Consider the following 22,628-nt stretch of genomic DNA (forward strand, 5'->3'; position numbering starts at 1 on the left):
GAGCCTATACATGTATAAAGGAGGGCTTCTATTGTCACCAGGTCCTAGGGACCTGGCACCATCAGATCCCAGGCAATTTTGCAATTGGTTCCATTGACCAGAGTCTGGCACAGTCCCACTATCTCACTGCCATGCCAGTGAGTTAGGCTGAATAAAGAAAGGCAGAAGAACCAAACAATCCAGAGCATCACCCAGACCTGGCAGTTAGCCCCTCCTTGCTCCAGAGCAAAATCGGAGACTTGGCTCCTGAGTCATCCCTACCCACCTTCCAGTCCAGAAATATCTGAGGAGGGAGAAAGTGACTGACATTCTCTCTCCACACTCTAGTCTTCTAGTGGATTTTCCCATCATGTTTGCAATTTGTTTTACATTTCTCCATAGACTTGCCCACATTCCCGCTTTATATCCTTTAAAGAGTATCCTGCTTTATATCTACCCCAGCACAGGAGACAGAGTGAGGAGCCTCTTATAAACCTCACAATGTTGGGATGTTGTGAGCATCTCCATGTTAGAAATGAGTAAATGAAAGTTCAGCATAGCTAAATAATTTCCTGGGGCCACCCGTCTAACAAGTTGTTGAGCTGGGATTCAAATCCGTGTCTGTTAGTTGCAAAGCCCAGACTCTTCCCATCCAGCATGCATCCAGCTCTCCCGACCAATGAAGAAAAGTAGCTGAGATGGACTCTACAATATGCCTGCACAATATCTGTCTGGTGCACCCTGCCACCACAGCACTATGTGGTCAACACAGAGCTGACCACAGACATGTAGGTCTGGAGTGTTCACATTCAGAAGCCAGGTGGGCCAGGCCCTCCTACTCCACCTCTCACACACATAGAGACACCCCTCTGCAGGAGACCATGGCCCAGGAAAGGGGATTAGTCAAGCCCTTTTGGAACAACAGCAATGGACCGGCATCTGGATGCCTGAGTTCCCGGGTCTGGCAGCCACTGTGCCAACCATAACCCTCAGGAAAAGGAGAGTAAATTAGGAAGCACTGCCCCACAGACCAAACTTAGGTCATGTTTCCTCCAAAATGAGAGATGAGTCTGTACCTGCAGTGACAGCACTTGGGCCCCACTCCTCCACACAACTTCCATTTCCTCTGGGCCCCTGACATAACTGTAAAGGGAGTTTGGCAGAGGCACCACCGACATGCATAGTTGTTTCTATCCAGCCATTAATGGTTTAGAGCCACCCAATATATGCTTTATGGGAGATGAGAGGTGATCCTATTGAGGCCCTCTTCCTGAGAAGTGCCCAGCTCAGTGACAACACAGGCTAAGAAACAAAGACCGGGCCAGGTACAGACCAGATGCTCTAAACTAAGTGGAGTTTATCTAGAGATCACAAGGCTGGTTCGATATTTGAAAATCAGTCAATGCAATTCACCATTAACTAAGGCAGGGGTAGGCAAACTATGGCCAAATCCAGCCTGCTGTCTATTTTTTATAAACAAAGTTTTATTGAAACACAGCCATGCCCATTGATTTACATATTATCTATTGCTGCCTTCCTGCTACAGTAGCATAAATCAATACCTGTGACAGAGGTAGTACAGCCTGCAGAGTTGAAAATATTTACCGTCAGCTATTTACAGAATAAGTTTGCCCACCCTTGCAGGAACCAGTGAAGTACTGACACACACTACCTAAGTTGCTTCCACAGGCCCTGTAACCCTCCTCTGCACTCCAGAAGAACCACCCTTCCCAGTCACTCTTGCCTCAGTCCCAGCATAGTGGGCACCCTCCCCCAGAAGACCTACCCAAACACCCACCCACACCGTGTCTCCTGACACAGGAATTTTACAAAGACTCGGTTCTGGTGGCAGTGGTAAAGAAAGCACTGGAGGGAGAGATCAGAAGATGGCAGCGGAGTAGGAAGACACTAGGCTCACCTCGTCCCACAAATACAACTAGATAATTATCAAATCATCTTAAATACCCCAAAAATTGATCTGAAGACTGGCAGAACAAACTCCACAACCAAAGGTAGAGAAGAGGCCACATTGAGAAGGGTAGGAAGTGCAGAGACATGTTTGGAAGAGAAATGGATCATGGCTGCTGCAGTGGGGAGGGAGCCACACTCACAAAGAAGAGTGAAAGACAGACTGGCACACAGGGGAGTACACAGGGAAGATGAATCCCCATGGCAATTGGCTTGGAAAGTGAGAGGGGTCAAGTGTGAGTTCTTGAAACCAGCAGGGCTTCAAGGTTTTAAGCCTGGAGTTTTAAAGGTCAGTGGGCATGGCTGGGATAGAGCCGGAAGGGCATTGTGCTGCTCTTGGAGAAAAGTCAGGCAAACAACCTGAGGACATACAGCATGGAAACAGCAATCTGAAGAACGCCTTGGGCACACAGTGGGGAGGTTATTCGCTCATTTCAGAGCATAGTCCCAGAAAGGCAGTGTTCACAGAGAAACCTACCTGGGAACAAAGGAACTAGTTGGCACATTTCCCTGTCCTGCCCCTCAGCATAATTACACCTGCAGGAACCAGTGCAGCACTGACACACACTACCTAAGTTGCTTACACCAGGCCCTGTATCCTCCCTCTGAACTCCAGGTGAACCGCCCTTCCCAGTCACTCTTGCCTCAGTCCCAGCACAGAGGGCACCCTCCCCCAGAAGACCTACCCAAACACCTACCCACACCGTGTCTCCTGACACAGGGATTCTACAAAGGCTTGGTTCTGGTGGCAGTGGCAACACGTCTCATTTCAAACACAGACCAGAGCACACGTAGTTAAAATGTGCCACATTCAGGGCAGGGACCAAACATTGCCCATAACAGGCAAAGACAGCTTCTGCAGATGACTGTCCTGAAGGATAAAGTGGCCAGGACAAAACAGCAGAGCATATACCACACAAACTAGCGATATTCCCAAAAGTGCCAGGCCCTGGAGCACAAGGGACACCACATGGCAGGGCACTATAAGACCTCTTCTTCATAAGGCCATTATCCTCATGAACAGGAGACATAGCTGATCTTCCTAATATAAATTAGGCACAGAGACTTAGACAAAATGAGAAGACAGAGAAGTTGACCACAAATGAAAGAACAGGACAAGAACATAGCCAGAGATCTAAGGGAAACAAGTATAAGTAATATGCTTGATAGAGAACTTAACGTAATGATCATAGGGAGTGCCTGGGTGGCTCAGATCAGTTGAGCATCCAACTCTTGATTTCAGCTCAGGTCATCATCCGAGGGTTGTGGGATCGAGCCCTACTTTGGGCTTCATGCCCAGTGTGGAGCCTGCTTGGGATTCTTTCTCTCTCTTTCCCTCTGCTCCTCTCCCCCATTCATGCTCTCCAAATAAATAAAGTAATAAAGTAATGATCATAAAGATATTCACTGGACTTAAGAAAAGAGTGGAAGACATGAGTGACAGCCTTAACACAGAAGTAAGGGATAACAGCACAGATAAAGGGCTCAATAAATGAAATGAGAAACACACTTGATGGAATGAACAGCAGTATGGAAGAAGCAGAGGAATGAATTAGTGACCTAGAAGACACAGTAATGGAAAGTAATCAAGCTGAACAAAAGACAGAGAAAAGAATTGTGCAAAATAAGAACAGACATAGGGAACTCAGTTACTCCATCAAACATTAATAACATTCATATTATAGGAGTCCAAGAAGGAGGAAAGAGAGATAAGGGGGCATAAAATTTATTGGAGAAATAATAGCTGAAAACTTCCCTAATTTTGGGAAGGAAACAGATATCCAGATCCAGGAGGCAGAGAAAACTCCCATCAAAATCAACAAAAGCAGGCCCACAGCAAGACATATTGTAATTAAATTGGTAAAATAAAGTGATAAAGAAAAAAAATTTTAAGCCACAACACAAAAAGAAACAATAACTTACAAGGGAAAACTCCTAAGTCTAGTAGATTTTTCAGCAGAAACTTTGCAAGCCAGAAGGGAGTGGCATGATATATACAATGTGATGAATGAGAAAAATCTGCAGCCAAGAATACTCCACTCAAAAAGGCTATCATTCAAAATAGGAGACATAAAGAGTTTCCCAAACAAATACTAAAGGAGTTCATGAACTAAACCAGCCTTGCAAGAAATATTAAGGGGGCTCTTTGAGTGGAAGGGAAAAACAAAAGTGACAGTATAAAGACAGGAAACACAAAACCAATAAAAGTGAATATTTCTGTAAAAGATCAGTCAAAGAATTCACAAAATAAAAGGATATAACAACATATACCTAAAATATGAGGAGAGGAGTAAAGAATGGGTTCAACTTTAAACAAACATCAATTTAACATAGACTGCTATATGCAGAAGAGGTTATATATAAACCTAATGTTAACCATATATCAAGAACCACTAATAAATATGCAAAGAATAAAAACAAAGAAATTCAAATACAATAAAACTTTGGATTGCAAGTAACTTGTTCTGTGAGTGTTCTGCAAGACAAGCAAACATTTCTAATAAATTTTAACTTGATAAATGAGTTATGTCTTGAAATATGAGTAGTACGTGATAACAACATCACATGATCACAACTGAGCCAATGGTTCTCTCTCGTGTGTGCTGCGAGATTGTGGGTGATCATCCATGCAATGTCACATTTCCGTGAAATCCTCAAAAGGAGGCAAAATCAAGTGTCACTGGATAAGTTCCTTGTTAAAGTTGCACGAAAAGGAAAAGATTCCATTGAGCCAACAGATAGCAGTGATTCCATTAGTGATAGTGAAAATCATCCTACACAATAACCCTCCTCTCTCTTTTCTCCCTCACACCAGCCACGAAGGTTTTCAAAGGCAAGTGCAGGTTAATTTGTTTATTTTTCTTTATTATTTTGTGTTATATTGCAGTATTTTAATCATTTTTATATGAATATTTTTGGGTTGTGGAACAAATCATGTGAGTCTCCATTACTTCTTATGGGGAAATTCACTTTGATATCCAAGTGCTTTAGATTACAAGCATGTTTCTGGAAAGAATTATGCTCACAAACCAAGGTTTTACTGTATATAAGTAAAGAAAATCAGTAAAACATGAAAGAGAGAAAGACAAGAAAGGATCAGAGAAAATCTTCAAAAATAATCACAAAATAAATACTAACATGGCAATAAATTTATATCTTTCAATAATCACTCTGAATGTAAATGGACTAAATGCTCTAATCAAAAAACATAGGGTGACAGAATGGATAAAAAAAGAAGACTCATCCATTTGCTGCCTACAAGAGACTCATTTTAAACCTACAGGCACCTGCAGATTGAAAGTGAGGGGATGGAGAAACATATATCATACAAATGGATGTCAAAAAAAAAGTCAGAGTAGCAACACTTACATCAGACAAAACAGACTTAAAATTTTTTTTAATGTTTATTTATTTTTGAGAGAGAGACAGAGACAGAATGCAAGTGGGAGAGGGGCAGAGAGAGAGGGAGACACAGAATCTGAAGCAAGATCCAGGCTCTGAGCTGTCAGCAAAAAGCCTGGCATGTGGCTCGAACCCACAAACCGTGAGATCATGACCTGAGCTGAAGTAGAATGCTTAACCAACTGAGTCACCCAGGTACCCCATAGACAAAATAGACTTTAAAACAAAGACTGTAGCAAGAGACAAAGAAGAACACTACATAATAATAAAGGGGATAATCCAACAAGAAGATAGAAAAATTGTGAATATTTATGCACTCAACATGGAGCGCGCAAATACATAAGACAGTTAATAACAAATATAAAAGGAATTAGTCAATTGATAATAATATAATAATAGTAGCAGACTTTAATACCCCACTTACATCATTTAAACAGAAAATCAACAAGGGAACAGCAGTTTGGAATGACACACTGAAACACATGGATTTAAAACATATATTCAGAACATTCCATCCTAAAACAGCACAATACACATTCTTTTCAAGTACACACAGAACATTCTCCAGAGTAGATCACATATTAGTTCACAAAGCAAGCCTCAACAAATTCAAGAAGACTGAAGTCATACCATGCATCTTTTCTGACCACAGTGCAATGAAACTTGAAGTCAACCACAAGAAAAAGTTTGGAAAAACCACAAATACATGGAAGCTAAAACACACGCTACTAAATAATGAATGAGTCAACCAGAAAATAAAAGAAATTAAAAAGTACATGAAAACAGACGAAAATGAAAACACAATGGTCCAAAATCTTTGGAATGTAGCAAAAGTGGTCCAAAGAGGGAAGTATACAGCAATACAGGCCTACCTCAAGAAGCAAGAAAAATCACAAATAAACAACCTAAACTTACACCTAAAGGAGCTACAGAAAGAACAACAAACAATGCCTAAAACTGGCAGAAAAAAAGGATATAATAAAGATTAGAGCAGATATAAATGATACAGAAACAAAAAAAAAAAAGTAAAAGAACAGATCAATGAAACCAGGATCTGTTTTTTTTTAATCAATAAAATTGATAAACATTTAGCCAGACTTAACATGAAAAAAAGAGAAAGAACCCAAATAAATAAAATAACAAGTGACAGAAGAGAAATAACAACCGACACCACAGAAATACAAACAATTATAAGAAAAACTATATGCCAATAAATTGGATAAGCTAGAAGACATGGGAAATTCCTAGACACATATAAACTACCAAAACTGAAATAGGAAGAAATAGAAAAATTGAACAGATTGAACCAGCAAAGAAATTGAATCAGTAGTCAAAAATTCCCCAAAAACAAAAGTCTAGGGCCATATGGTTCCACAGGCAAATTCTAGCAAACATCTAAACAAGAGTTAATACCTATTCTTCTCAAACTATTCCAAAAATAGAAAAGGAAGGAAAACTTCCAAATTCATTCTATGAGGCCTGCCTTACTCTAATACCAAAACCAAATAAAAACACCACTAAAAAAGAGAACTACAGGCCAATAACTTCATGAACATAGATGCAAAAATCCTCAACAAAATACTAGCAAATCGAATCCAACAATACATTAAAAAAAAAATCATTCACCACAATCAAGTGGGATTTACGGGATACAAGGGGGGTTCAATATTCACAAATCAATGTGATAGATCACATCAGTAATAGAAAGTAAGAAACATATGATCATTTCAATAGGCACAGAAAAAGCATTTGACAAAGTACAACATCCATTCACAATAAAAGTCCTCAACAAGTAGGTTTAGAGGGAACATATCTCAACATAATAAAGGCCGTATGTTAAAAATCCACAGCTAACATCATCTCTAATGGGGAAAAACTGAGAGCTGTTCCCCTAAGATCAGGGACAAGACAAAGATGCCCACTCTCACCACTTTTATTCAACATGTACCAGAAGTCCTAGACAGCAATCAGACAACCCAAAGAAATAAAAGGCATACAAATCAGTAAGGAAGAAGTAAAACTTTCAATATTTGCAGATTACATGATACCATATATAGAACAGAAAACCTTAAAGACCACCAAAAAACTGCTAGAACTGATAAATAAATTCAGTAAAGCCACAGGATACAAAATCAATGTACAGAAATCTGTTGCATTTCTATACACCAATATTGAAGCAGCAGAAAGAAAAATTAAGAAAACAACCCCACTTCAACTGCACCAAAACCAAGAAAATATCTAGGAATAAACTTAAAGAGGTGAAAGACTTGTACTCAGAAAACTATAAAACACTAATGAAAGAAATTCAAGATGACACGAAGAAATAAAAAGATATTCCATGTTCATGGATTAGAAGAACAAATATTGTCAAAATGTCCATAGTCCCCAAAGCAATCTACACATTTAATTCAATCTCTATCAAAATACCACCAGCATTTTCAAGGAACTATAACAAACAATCCTAATATTTGTATGGAACCACAGAAGACCCCAAATAGCAAAAGCAATCTTAAAAAAAGAAAAACAAAACTGGAGGCACCATAATTTTGGACTTCAAATTATATTACAAAGCCATAGTAATCAAAACAGTATGCTACTGGCACAAAAAACAGACACATAGATCAATGAAACAGAACAGAAAACCCAGAAATAAACCCATAACTATATAGTCAATTAATCTTCAACAAAGCAGGAAAGAAAGCCAATGGGAAAAGGACACTCTCTTCAACAAATGGTATTGGGAAAATTGGACAGCAACATGCAAAAGAAAGAAACTGAACCACTTTCACCACACACCTAAATAAATACAAAATGGATTAAAGACCTAAATGTTAGACCTGAAGCCACATAAATCCTAGAAAACAGGCAATAACCTTTTTGACGTCAGCCACAGCAATTTTTTTCTAGATACGATGCCTGAGGCAAGGGAAACAAAAGCAAAAATAAACTATTGGGACTACTTCAAAATAAAAAGCTTCTGCACGGCAAAGGAAACAAATCAACAAAACTAAAAGGCAACCTACAGAATGGGAGAATATATTTGCAAATAACATATCCAATAAAGGGCTAACATCCAAAATGTATGAAGAACTTATACAACTCAACATCCAGAAAACAAATAATCCAATTAAAAAAATGAGAAGACATGAAAAGACGTTTCTCCAAAGGAGACATCCAGATGGCCAAAGACACAGGAAAATATGCTCATCAACATTTATCCTCAAGGAAATGCAAATGAAACTACAAGTAGGTATCACCTCCGCCTGTCAGAATGGTTAAAATCAACAGCATAAGAAGTAACAGGTGTTGGCGAGGATGTGAAGAAAAAGAACACTTGCGCACAGTTGGTGGGAATGCAAACTGGTGCAGCCACTGTGGAAAACAGTATGGAGGTTCCTCAAAAAGCTAAAAATAGAATTACCTTATGATCCCACAACTGCACTACTAGGTATTTACTAGTAAATAGTAGGTATTCACCCAAAGAATACAAAAACACTAATTCAAAGTGATACAGGCACCCCTGTGTTTATAGCAGCATTATTTACAATAGCCAAGATATGGAAGCAGCCCAGTGTTCACTGACTGATGAATGGATAAAGAAGATGTGGTATACAGACACAGTGGAATATTATTCAGCCATAAAAAAGAATGAAATCTTGCCATGTGCAACAACATGGATACAGCTACAGAGTATAATGCTATGGGAAATAAGTCAGTCAGAGAAAGACAAATACCATATGATTTCACTCATATGTGGAATTCAAGAAACAAAACAAATAAGCAAAGGGAAAAAGAGAGAGAGAGAGACAAACCAAGAAACAGACTCTTACCTATAGAGAATAAACTGATGGTTACCTGAGGGGAGTTGGGGGGTTGAGTGAAATAGGTGATGGTGATTAAGGAGTGTACTTGTAATGAGCACTGAATGATGTATGGAATTGTTGAGTCACTATACTGTATATGTGAAACTAATATAACACTGTATGTTAACTAACTGGAATTAAAATAAAAACTTAAAATCAAATACAATATTGAAGTCTTAATGACCTTGAATTAGGTAAATAGTTCTTGGACACAATGCCAAAAGAATACATTTTTAAAAATTGATAAATTAGACTTCATTAAAATTAAAATCTTCTGCTCAGCAATAGCAGACATTGTTAAGAGAATGAAGAGACAAGCCATACACAATGAGAAAATATTTGCCCAACATGTACCTGATAAAAGATTCACGTTCAGAATATAAAAGAATTATATCTCAAATCTCAACCATAAGGAAACAATCCAATAAAACGTAGGCAAAAGATTTAAACAGACACTTCATCAAAAAAGACAAATAACAAAGAATAGGCCAAATAACAAAGATGTTCAACATCATTAAGGAAATGGAAATTAAAACCACAATGAAAAAACTATACCTATTAGAATATCTAAAATGTTTAAAATCTGACAAATACTAAGTGCTTACAAGGATGTGGAAACTATAACACTCGCACATTGTTAGTGGGAACACAAAATGGTACAGCCACTTTGGAAAAAAGTTGGACATTTTATTAGAATACACTTACCATGCTACCAGCAATCCCACTCCTAGGTGTTTACCCAAGAGAAATGAAAATCTATGTTCACATAAAAACCTGTATGCCAATATTTATAGTGAATTATTCATTATCACCCCAAACTGGAAACAACCCAATGTCCTTCAGTTGGTGAATAAATCTCTTGTGGTACATCCACACAATAAAATAAAAGTCAGCAACAACAAGGAGCAACCTACTGATACACCCAACAACATGGATGAATCTCAAACACATTGTGCTAAGTAAAAGAAGGCAAACTAAAAAGGCTACATATCATGCGACTCCATTTAAATGACATTCTGAAGAAGGCAAAACCACAGGGACAGAAAAAAGATCAGTGGCTCCTTGAGTCTCCTCAGAACAACTCAACATCCAGTTGGACTACAAAAGTATACAAGGTGGGGTGCCTGGGTGGCTCGGTCAGTTGGGCATCCAACTCTTGGTTTCAGCTCAGGTCATGATCCCAGGATGATGGTGGGATCGAGCCCCAGGTGGGGCTCTGCACTGAGTGTGGAGCCTGCTTAAGATTCTCTCTCTCTCTCTCTCTCTCTCTCTCTCTCTCTCTCTCTCCCTCTGCCCCTCTTCCCAACTCACATGCTTTCTCCCTCTCTCGAAAAATAAAAAAAAATTTTTAAGAAATACAAAAGGCAATTTTCTGGGAAATGGAACTTCCTGCACCTTGACTGTGATGGTGCTTATATGACTATATATGTTGTCAAAATTCAGAACTGCACAATGAGTGAGTGAATTTTATTGCATGTAAATTATACCTCAAATTTTTTAAAATGAAAAAGAAAAAAAATGTCTCTAAAGAGATTTCATCATGATGCAGCATTGAAAAGAAAAGTTACTGCATACCTAAAATAATGCTTACCACCTGTCAAGCAGTGGAGTCAAACAGCAGTAAGAACTGCCAAATTTATCAGAATAAAGTATAGACTTTTCAAAGCTAGGAAAATGTGAACTGATCATGTGCAACACATGATCATTTGGGTACTGAACAATAAGTTTTTCAAAGCTTCTGGTTAACTGTCAGAAGATACGTAACTTTTAGCAACATTATTTACTTCTAATAAAACCTGTAAGTTTGACCTAAAGAAAGTGTAGATAAAATTCTGGTATAATTTAACATTCCTCAGAATTATTCTGTTAATCCTGAAGGGGTTAAGATGTTAAAATTGTGGTCACATATGAAATTGGCCAAGGACAGAAAAGACTATAGCTATGCTTCTCACTTATGACCATAAATGCAATAAACCCAATAAAATATTAGCAAATCAAAGCCAACAGGGTATTTTTTAAAAACTATATGTATATGTCATGACTAAGAAGTTAACCCAGGAATTTAAGAAGGAGTGAACACTGAAAACTCTTGAGCACAGATTATGAAAAACAGCATTTCATCTTGAAATCATGTGTAACTGAAATAGACCAACACAATTCAGAAGGAGCTCAGTCAGTATTTTCATCGTGATAATGATGAAGAAAGTGACAGTTTCATGAATGAAGGCATATTGTAATTTAGAAAATTTCTAAAATTGTGTATATTAAAGAACGTGCTTTATTCCTAAGAAACTATAAAGTGTCTTACAGCCTATGGTAACTTGGAATCAAGAAAATATGCAATGTCATCTCCTTTTACCACACAACTATTATTACGTTTCTTTTCCTCATCAACTAGCCTGAGTTGGTTTCTATTAATTTTAAAGAATCCTTCCTAATATATAAATCAAAGAAATAATTATACAATGAAAAATTGACCTAAACTGATTCCCAAATCTGGCTGACACAAGAAACACTTGGGAAGCTCTGGAAAAACAAAGATTCCCTGACTCCACAGGGGAGGCATGCATTATTTTGCAAACAAGGCTCCCAAAGGGATTTTGTTATCAGCTAGTTCTGGAACCACCACCATGAGAAAATAAAGGCATTAGGCATGTCCTTCCTTTGAAGTTTTTTCAATGTAGTTATAGATCTAAAATTTACCATGAAAAAAAAATGAAAACAAAAGATAAAAACATTCCATAATAATAAATGATGTATCACCACCAAAAGAATTTTGCAGAGACTAATTGCCACAGAAGTTGGAACAAAAACAAGAACTTGAAGCTAAAGAGGTCAGCTTCCATGTTGGGGCAGCACCTGACAGGTATTGGGATCTTAATTAATTCCCTGAGCAAATATTTAAGGATAGGACATGTTACTCAAAGAGGCAAGTGAAGAATATTCCAGAAGAGGATGAAGTCATAGTCAAAAGCAGAGAAGAAAGTGTATACATTGGCTTTAAGGACAATAAGTGAATCAGTCTCTCTGGTTTTGAGGTCAGATTATGGAAGCCGCTGAACTTCAGGTTAAGGTTGTACTGTAAGATGTGGGGAGCCACTGAAAGTTTCTGAAGGTGGAGTAAGGCAGTCAGGCCGGGCTTTTTATCAAGTGTGAAATGTATTTGTGCCACAGAGAGGCTGTAGTTAATACTCCAAGTGTGAGTTAGCGAAGGTCTGGTTAGCAGCAATAAAAATATGAAAATAAAACCAAGGGATTCTCTGTCTGGGAAAACCAGAGGGCCCATAGGAGGAGGGCCTGAGTGGCTGCATTCATCTATGATCAGAAGGGGCCCTAGGTGGCTGTCCAATCACAACAAAAACCCTTAGAACTCCCCAAAACACCACTGGTTGAAATGCCATGGGGTAAAGTCAGTAGCAATTGCATTAATTTTATCATGCCCACCATGAGGCCCTACTGTGAAGACAGTAGCTTTTGGTAGTAAGAGGCAAGTTCCAGGCACTCTGAAACAACCTGTTGCCTCCTTATTTACATATTCATTTCCACAAGGTTAGCAACCAAGTGGCTACAGAAATGATCACTCTGTTGACACTAATATGAAAATATCAAATAGTAACTTAACCTGGTTAATGGGGAAGAGTAGGAATAGGTCCACTGTAGGCATGTTCTATGACTAGGCTTAGCACTCATCTAGAAAAATGCATAAAGTTCAGGAGAAGAATTAGAATGGTTATACCTAACCATAAAGACATAACTGCAAAAAATAGGTAGATGAGTGGAAAGTGCCTTCTTATAGAGCAGCAGATGGGAAATCCCTTAGAATCTTTTGCTGAACACTTCAATTCACCCCATTACCAAGTCTTAGACCAAGGAAGGTGGCCTTCTAGACTCTGGAAAACCAGGTGGAGATGATGGAACCAAACTGCATCCACTCCTACCCACTGCCTAGATCAGGCCCTCTCACCCCATCACCATCCTCCATCAGACTGGGGTGATAAGAACACCGGCTGCTTCCAGTTCTGCCACCCAACTGCTTGGCCTCTTAGGCCAGGGTTTCCACCTCAATATAATGCAGGGATCAGGTGGACTGGTCTCCCCCAGCCCCAATGCCTGCCATTCCAGAACCAGGAAATGAGCTACAATAAATGAATCACAAGGAAAGAACACAAAGCCCTGGGAACCCAAAAGTCTTTCATGGGTCTGGGCTTTCACTCTGGCTGTGGATTTGCCTCTCATCATTTTTGATTCAGTATAAAATTAAAACAAAAATTTTACAGGAATATTCTGTGCAGCAGAGGGAAAACAAGCCTGGAATGAAAACCATCCCCCAAAGAAATCTCAGAAGCAGGCCTGCATGGCTGAAAGCTCACCGCAGGGTCAAAGGTGTGGCACCAGCTTCCCACAAAGGAGAGGCTGGAGCTTTCAGACACTAGACACTAGAGCCAAGTAATCCCACCTTCCTCTCTCCTGGTCAGTACCCACTCTCCCTTCAGGGTCTGCTCATGCCCACCCTCCTACCTCATCATCTTTGAGGCCTTTCCTGACCACTCCAGCCCTGAATTTTTGGCCACCCTTAATTCCCCTGATTGAGTCTGTGCCACAGAACTTGTCTGTTTTCTAATTTCTCCGTAAGTGTTAGCTTTTCCCCCAAATAGACCCAAAGTCTCTTGGGCATACTACCTTTGTTTCATAAACCTCTACAGGGCCAGATGGAGGGCAGGTCCAGTAATTAATGTTTGTTGGCTGAGGTATAGGTCATTCTATAAAGAGAACACTACTCAGTTTGCATGGTAACAGGTATTCCTTCTTTTGTGCCTCTTATATTCATACATTCATTTAATTTGTATAACTACCCTCGTTGTCAGATGAGGAAACTGAAGTCACTCACCAAGGTTAAATACCATGGTCAAGAACCAGAGCCAGTAAGGGAACAGGATGGCTCTGAACCCAAGTTTAAAGCCAAAGTTCACATTCTACCCTTGTGCTGCTTCCTCCTGCCAGAAATCTGAAGGAGAGCTACTCTGCACTAGAAATCTCAGTCCTGAAAATAAAGAAATAAAAAGCATCCTCATCTATGAAAATCCATAACGTAAGAGTTTGGTTCCCACAAGATTATGAGAAATAACTCATGAGATCCCAGATTAACAAGTTAGCATCAGATTTGGGGGCCGAGAGTAGAGGTGGGGGTAAAGAGATCTAAAAAGGAATCTCTCATCATCCTTTTTGTCTCCAGAGGGCTCTGCACTCAGGGCCCAGGAGAAGAAGAGAGGAGGGGAGGAAGGGGACAGAAGTACCAACGGTGGGGGGGATGGGGACAATGGTGGGAAATCTAAGAAGCTGGATCTATATAAAAATTCCCACAGCTTCCTAGTGAGGTGCCCATTGTGGGCATTCACCCTCAGACACCAAGGGACAGTGGGCAGGAGGACAATGAAAATAAGGTGGTGTGACCATCTGGAAATTCAGCCTTATCCCCATTAGCTGCAAACAGAGACCTATTCTTACTGGTCCTCTTCCTGCCCCAGCCCCACTGGGCTGGCTGTCACTGTCCATTTTACAAGAGCCTCAGCAGGTGCGTACAAGACAGGAAGGATGCATCTGCCCGGGTGTAGTGACAAACACTGAGGTCTGCTGACCTTGAGATTGTAAGAATTGCATTTTCTTGATACAATGACTTAAAACACATGGAAAGATACGAAGCCAAAACTCAATAAGGAAACAGGAATTCATCTGCAGAATGGCACAGGTGGGAGAGGTGAGTGGCTGGCTCAGCAGACCCTAGCCCAGCACATTCACTTTCTGTGCTTGTGGGGCAAGAAGATGGAGGAGTGAAGGGAAAGGGGGCAAAAGTCACATGGCATGGGAACCTATCCCAGTGACATGTGCGACGTCCTCACTCTGGATTAATGCTGGATGGTTGCTTGAGTCTGAGCCTACATGCCACCCAAGTGTCCACCTGTACATTTCCCACACAAATGGTCCTATCTAGGCTTCTCTGGGTGCACCTTCTGTTGGTCAGAGAAAAGTGACACAACAGTCAAGATAGGCAAAGACAACATCTTCTGTGGGGAAAAGTTATTTTCTAAGGCTTGTTCTCTAAATTCTACTACATTTCAGAAAGGATAGATGGGATGCTTTCGAGAATGAATAATTTTCCAACCTGCTTGTGTTGGTCTGAATTGGGGTAAAGGCAGTCAGGCTTCCAAGTGGGCTTGGTGTGTATTTCCAGAATAACAAGAAGTGCTGTTTCCAGAAAGATACTAAATAAAATTTCACGTGTTCATGGGTTACCTGGACCCGTACCTACATTCTGGGCTGCATTCTGAGCCCCTTAAAAGGCCAAGAGCCAAAAAACCAACTAGTTTCACCGACTTGACTCACATTTTGGGGGAAAAAATCTAGGGGTCATTCTTGTGGACACTGAGTACATGATGACCCCAGAGTGTTCATGATCTATTCCTCTGAGACTGGTGAAGACCCCTAACCAGGATCAAGACTCCTCCCACATCTTGTTGGCCCCTGGGAAAACAGTCTCTTGCTGAGGGGGTCAGCAAACCTCATACAAAGAAAAACTATTATAAGCCCCCAGCTAGCCCCCTTCTCAGCTAGCTATTGCACAAAAGAAACCAAATGAAGGAGGCTGGACCAGCACAAATCCTTCACCACTGTGGGGTCGTTCTCCAGGCTCATGCCTACTGGTGTGTGAGAACGAGCATCATTTTGCATCAGCAGTGAATGAGGAAAAAGACACCTCCAGAGTACCCACTACCCAATCCAGCATCCAGTGTCCAGTCACTCCCCACCTAGAACCAACTCCCCAGACCCCTACCTGCTCTGGCTCAAGGACCCTGGTCCACTGAGCGTGGGAGAAAAGGGGGAACCTCACCAGGAGGGAACATTCCAAGCTGGCCTAGGGCACTGTGGTGCCACAGCATCAGACTCCACAGACCCTGGAGTGTGGGGAAGAGACAAAGGCTCACAGAAGAGAGAAGGGAAGGAGGTCAAGAATTTAAGGGAAAAGAAAAGACAGGGAAAGAAAGTGATAAAAACAAAAACTTTATTTTACTAGAACCTGAAATGCCCTTTAGGGACCCAATAAGGTTAGCACAAGCACCTACACTTGCCCCAGAGACTTGCATTGTGGATACCTGATGCTTTGAAGTGTCAAGCATTCCCCAATGGTCCTCTCAAGCCCCCCATTTGGAGATAATTTATTAACAAGTTGTTCACTTTGACCTAAAGGATTTTACCTTGTCCGGGAAGAAACCATACCCCCACTTGGAAGAGGAATGCAGTTCTAGGGCAAGCACCTAAAGCCTGGAGGGGGGAGGGGAGGGTGAGGGGGATGGGGACATTTCACATACTGCTCTTGGCACCTGGGGAGAGGAGGGAAAGTGAAAAACAGTGGCCTGGGGCCTGGCACCATGCCCACTGCCCAACTGTACTCCACACCCCGACCCAATTCCCTGGACTGAAATAGCTACTTTTACCCTTCTTTAGGTCCCAAAGGCCTGGGTCTTTCTCCTTCAGGTTATGATACACAGGGCATGTCCCCTAACCAAAGAAGGCCTAGTAAACCTCTCCCCATCAGTCCATCTTCCCATCTGTAGTATCACCCCTAAAAACAGTCCTTTGGGTCTTGAAGGGTGCTAGTAGTCACAAGTTCCAAGGAAGAGTTCTACATCAACCACTGACATCTAACGCATCCTGGGAATCAGTTATCCAAAACTCTCTAACCGCGATGATCTGCAAACAAGGGTCCTTCAACCACGGAACCCCAGTAGAAGCTAACGAGGAAGAGGGAGGGGAGGAGTTTGAGAAAGTAGCTGGGAGAGAAAGCAAGACCGCAATGCCCGAAGCGCCAATTTTGCCTGGGACCCCGCGGCTGCCTCTACTGCCTCACCTGCCCAGACTCACGTTTGGGCTGGGAGGACCTTCACGTGGCACCTTGGGAACTGGCAGATGAGCCCACACCCTTCTTCCTTGAGGGCTTCGGGGACTAGCACACCTAAAAGCAAAGGCACCCCCCTTTCGAAAGACGCCTGTCCAGACCACCGTATCACTGTTCCCCAGGACCTCACTCCTCAAAAGAAAACTCCCGGCTGTCCGGAGTCACTGCGGTCGTTCCCTTACGCTGCTCCCCCTCGCCCCGAAAAAAAATCCTCCTTGCTGCACGTAGGAGCCCCTCTACAACTGGGGAGTCAGGGACAGGCTTCCCAACAAGGGTCCCAACCCCCGAACCCTACCCTCAGAGACTGACTCCCAGGGGCCGCGCCGGGACAAAAGCACGGGGCGGGCTCACTCACCCGCGCGGCGAAGGCGGCCGGGTAGCCAAGGCACCGCGCTTGGCGAGGGCGCCCCGCTGCAGTCGCGCGGCGCGGGCCCCGAGCTCGCTCAGCCGCGGGCAGCCGACCCTGCAGCCGGGGAGACGACGAGGCGCGTCCTGGGCGGGCCGGATGGGACAGGGGTGAGCCGCCGGCGAGAAAGCAAGTGCGAGAGCGAAGAGCGAATGCGCGTGTGTGCGAGAACTGAGAGCTCGGTGCCCGGGATCGGACTCGGACGGCCGGCAGCGGCTCACACGCGCTGATTTACATGTCATTTGCATAGCGCTCCGGGAATGGCCCGAGGTCCTTCCCGTCACGCCCACCGTCAATGCGCCTCGGAGCCCGGAGCCCTAAATCCCTGGCAAAGCCAGCGCCCGACGCCGAGCCGCTCCGGGTCTTCTGGCTGCGTGCGGTCAGCGTGTTTTCTCGATTTGTTTTGTATTTTCGCCTGAAGACCACACGATATGGGACAAAAGAAGTCCGCTCACTGGAAAAACGCAGCGTAGGCTTCAAAATTAATTTCCTTTCTCTCTGATGTGGCGATCAAAAACAACGAATCGAGTAGATCCATCAAAGGGATACAATTTTGTTTTTTATATAAAGTATCGTGAAAAACTTAATGCGCCCACTTTTAAAATTAGAACAAGTTATGTGCCATTTTGTTCAATAAGTGAAGAAACACAAATTGTACAATCAGGATAACCTAGTTCTTAAGAGCACGGATTCTGGAGTTGAGAACCCTACTCTTTGTAGCCGCAAAACTTTGGGCAAGTGATTTAGGATCTCTGTTACTCGGTTCTACCTCTCAAATAGAGTTAATCTAAGTGCGTCAAAGGAGTGTGAAGCTTCAATGAGATACGGCAGGTAGAGCTCTTAGGAAAGTACCCTCCATTCAGTTACTGTTAACTTTTTAAAAAATTTTTGTTAATGTTCATTTATTTTTGAGAAAGTGCGAGCGGGGGAGGGGCAGAGAGAAAGGGAAACACAGAATCCCAAGCAGGCTCCAGGCTCTGAGCTGTCAGCACAAGAGTCCTATGTGGGGCTCCAACGCAGGAACCATAAGATCATGATCTGAGCCAAGTCGGAGGCTTAACCAACTGAGCTACCCAGGTGTCCCCAGTTATTGTTAACTCTTAAATGTGCAAGCATGATCAATGTCTCTTTAACTGAGAGAGCAAGGAAAGGCACGGAGAGAAAGGGGAAGAAGCTATAGAAGGTAAAGAGAAAACGCCCTAAGGTTAGAGATAATATCTGGAAGATTCAGACCAGGGTTTCCCACCCAACTCTGCTGTCAGGCTAACTAGCCCTAGCTCTGAGAAAGCAGTTAATCTTCCTCCCCAGAAGATCCAACTTTGAATGTATTCTTTGAAACGTCCTCTTAGGAATGTTTTGGAGAAACATAAAAAGTTCAACTAGCCATTTCTTTAAAAAAGAAAGGAAGAAAAGAAGAGAAAAGAAAAGAATTAAAGTGTAAAGGTAGCAAAGTCTGTGCTCTGGTGGGAAAAGTCCCAGACTGGCAGACCTAGGTGTTAGACCTGCTTCTAGTACTAGTTTTGCGGAGCTTGCACAAGACACTCACTGTCTCTGGGCCTCAATTTTCTAATCGGTAAAATGGAGACTCCATGGGATTTTTTTTTTTTCAGGGATCTTTCATCTCTGAAATTTTAGCTCCAGGGTTCCTCTGACATCTTCCCTTCGTTGTGTGTTAAGAATCTCTTACTGGTTTGTAAGATACCTACAAAGTCTTAAAAAAAAAAAAAACTATATATATATATATATATATATATATATATATATATATATCTCACCTAATATTTAGTTTGCACCGGAAATGAAATATATTGTGGAATTTTCTGATCTGTTCACTTGGTGTGTGAGGTAAATATCTTTGCAGTGACTACCTCGGTCAACACAGAGAACTCTGCCAGGCACCTTGCAAGTCTCTCCATTATCCCAGCCTAATAAGAGCCCCCAGTCTCTGTGCTCCTAAAAGCAACCATTAGCCTTGCTTTTTATGTAACCACTTTTGTGGTTGAACATCTGACTTTGGCTCAGGTCATAATCTCCTGGTGTGTGAGTTTGAGCCCTGCAACCTATTCATTGCTGTCAGGGCAGAGCCTGCTTCAGATCTTCTGTCCCCCTCTCTCTGCCCCTTCCCTGCTTGTGCTATGTCTCAAAAATAAATAAATCTTTAAAAAAATTATATATATATAGTGATTTTATATATGTAAAGTGATTAAATATATATAATACATATATATACATACATACATTTTGCTAGCTTCTTTGCAGTGTTATCTCCTAATGCATCTTGCAGCTTGTTTGGTTTCGCTTTTGTTTTTAGCTTGAGGTCCCTTTTAAGTCTTTGTTACAATTATCAGGTGAAGAACTTAAGCCTTTTGACCTGTGGAGTTTCCCACAGTCTGGGAATTGCACTTTTATGGGGCAGTTCAGCATATTCCTGTCCTTTGCTTTTCCTTGAATTTGGCTGCTGATCCAGGGGCTTCACCAGACGGAGGTTTCATCCCTTTTGCAAGATTATAAGTAGTCGTGTAGTCTTTGATCAAGAGGCACATGATATTTGGTTTTGTTCTTTTCTAAGGTTAGCAGCTGTTAATGCTCAATTCTTAGATCCATGAATTCACTGAGGGTTGCAAAATGATGATATTTTAATTCTGTCATTTTGTTTTTATCTATTAGCTGAATACGTTTATAAGGAGGTGTTTCCTCTCATCTAATATCTGGTTGCTAGGAGGTAAGTTCGTATAGGAAAGTCTGGATAAATATTTGCTTCTTTCTTTTAATTTACCCCATTTTCAAGATAATAAATTGGTTCTGTCATCCCCAGAAGGTAACTTGTAAGTTTCTTTCTTAATATTTTTAAAAATTCATAGATTTAAAGGTATTTGATGGATTGCCATCTATTGCAATTTTAATCCTTATGAAAGCAAAAATTGTCCCTCCCATCTGTAGCCAGTAGGTAACTTCCTTGCTACCTGATGTGACAGGACGTTCCAGGCTCATCATTACACACTTGTTGTCCCAGACATGGAATCATCCATTTCTCCAAGAAGCTCTACTTCCTTTTCTTGACATTTTAAGATGACAATATGGTAACTAGGGGTATTCATTACTACTAGATTGGTAACTGTCTCTAGGCCTTTTCAAAAGATAAAACTAGGATAGAATACTTCATGAGTCCATATTAATATTTCAAATTCAGTTTCAGGACTATGGGGTTTTTACTTAACCTTTTCTATATTTTCTATATTATACCCTTTCTTTCCTTTCGCACACGTGAAGAATTCTGGTTCTCAAGGATAATGGAATTAAAATATTTACTAATTTGAAATGTACTATTTACAGTGTTGTATAACCATTGCCACTATTTCCAGACCTTTTTCATCATCTCAGATAGAAACTCTGTACATATTAAGCAACAACTCCCCCATACCCCACCCCCTCCAGTCCCTGGTAACCTCCATTCTACTTTCTGTCTCTCAATTTGCCTATTCTAGATACCCCATATAGTTGGACTCATACAATATTTGTCCTTCTATGTGTGTTCATTTCATTTAAAATAATGCTTTCAAAAGCCATCCATGTTGTACTGTGCACCAAAGAGCTTCATTCCTTTTTATGGCTGAATAACACTCCATTGCACTTTACCTATTCACTCATCTATTGACAGACACTTAGGTTGATTCTACCTTTTGGCTATTGTGAACAATGCCATTATGAATATTGGCATACAAGTATCTGTTTGAGTCCTGTTTTCAACTCTGTTGAATATATATCTAGAAGTGGAATTGCTGGCTCACATGGTAAGTCTATTTATTTGAGGAACCACTAAAAGTTTTAGAGGAAACACCAAACTTTTTCCATAATGTTTGCACCTTTTATATTCTCACCAGCAATGCAGAAGGGTTCCAACTTCTCCTCATCCTCACCAATGTTAAGATTTCTTCTTTGATCCATGTGTTATATAGAAGTGTGTTATTTAATCCCCAAGTATTTTACGATTTTTCAGTTATCTTTCTGTTATTGGTTCCTATTCAATTCCACTGTGGTGTAAGAGCAGACATGTGATTTCTATTCTATTTGTTAAATGTGTTTTATGGTCCAGAATATGGTCTTTCAGTGAATGTTCCACGTGAGCTTGAGAAGATTGTTTATTCTGCTGTTACTAGATAAAGTAGTCAATAGATGTCAATGATATCCCGTTGATTGATGGTGTTGTTGAATTCAACTATGTCCTTACTGATTTTCTGACTGCTGATTTGTCCATTTCTGATAGACAGTGATGATGGCTCCTACTATTAGTAGTGGATTCATCTATTTCTCCTTGCAGTTCTGTCATTCTTTGCTTCATGTATTTTGTTGCTCTGTTGTTAGGCACATACATACATGTTAAGGATTATTATGTCTTCTTGGAGAATTGAATCCTTCATCATTACATGATGCCCTCTTTATCTCCAATGACTTTCTTTGCTCTGAAGTCTGCTCTTTCTGAAATTAATATAACTACAACTGCGTTTGTAAATTGGTGTTAGCATAGGGTATCTTTCTCCAACCACATATTTTGTATTTATAAGTGTTTTTATATTTAAAGTGTGCTTGTTGCAGACAACATATAGTTGGGTCTTGTTTTTTATCTACTGTGGAAATTTCTGTGTTTTAATTTGGCACATTTAGACCATTAATATTCAAAGTGATTGTTGATATAGCTGGATTAATAGCTACCATATTTGCTACTGTTTTCTACTTGTTCCCTGTGTCCTTTTCTCTCATATTCACTGTGAAAGCCACGTTGAGCTACGGGAGGTAAAACTTACAAAAGTGTGGTTCCTTCTTCCCTCCATATCTGGGATCCTCTGAAGGATTTTGATAGGGATTACATGGATTACTTTGGTAGTGTCATCTTAATACGAAGTCTTGCAACCATGAACATAGGATGTCTTCCTATTTATTTACATCTTCTTTAATTTCTTTCAGCAATGTCTTATAGTTTACAATGTACAAGTCTCACCTTCTTGGTTAAATTTATTCCCAAGTACTTTATGCTTTTTGATGCTATCAAAAATGGAATTAT

At 40.9% G+C, this 22,628-nt stretch overlaps 1 protein-coding gene across 2 annotated transcripts in view; it reads right to left on the reverse strand.

The window, feature by feature from the left end:
- Positions 1-17,621, reverse strand: part of MYLK (myosin light chain kinase) — a 279,895-nt gene extending 262,274 nt beyond the window's left edge. For both annotated transcript variants that reach the window (XM_040484717.1, XM_040484716.1), the window contains exon 1: positions 17,519-17,621. The gene's annotated coding sequence lies outside the window, so the exon portion shown is untranslated. The remainder of the gene's footprint in view (positions 1-17,518) is intronic.
- Between the last annotated feature and the right edge of the window lie 5,007 nt (positions 17,622-22,628).

This window comes from Herpailurus yagouaroundi, unplaced genomic scaffold (genome assembly GCF_014898765.1).
Source record: "Herpailurus yagouaroundi ecotype Mexico unplaced genomic scaffold, PumYag 162, whole genome shotgun sequence".
Classification (NCBI taxonomy): domain Eukaryota; kingdom Metazoa; phylum Chordata; class Mammalia; order Carnivora; family Felidae; genus Herpailurus; species Herpailurus yagouaroundi.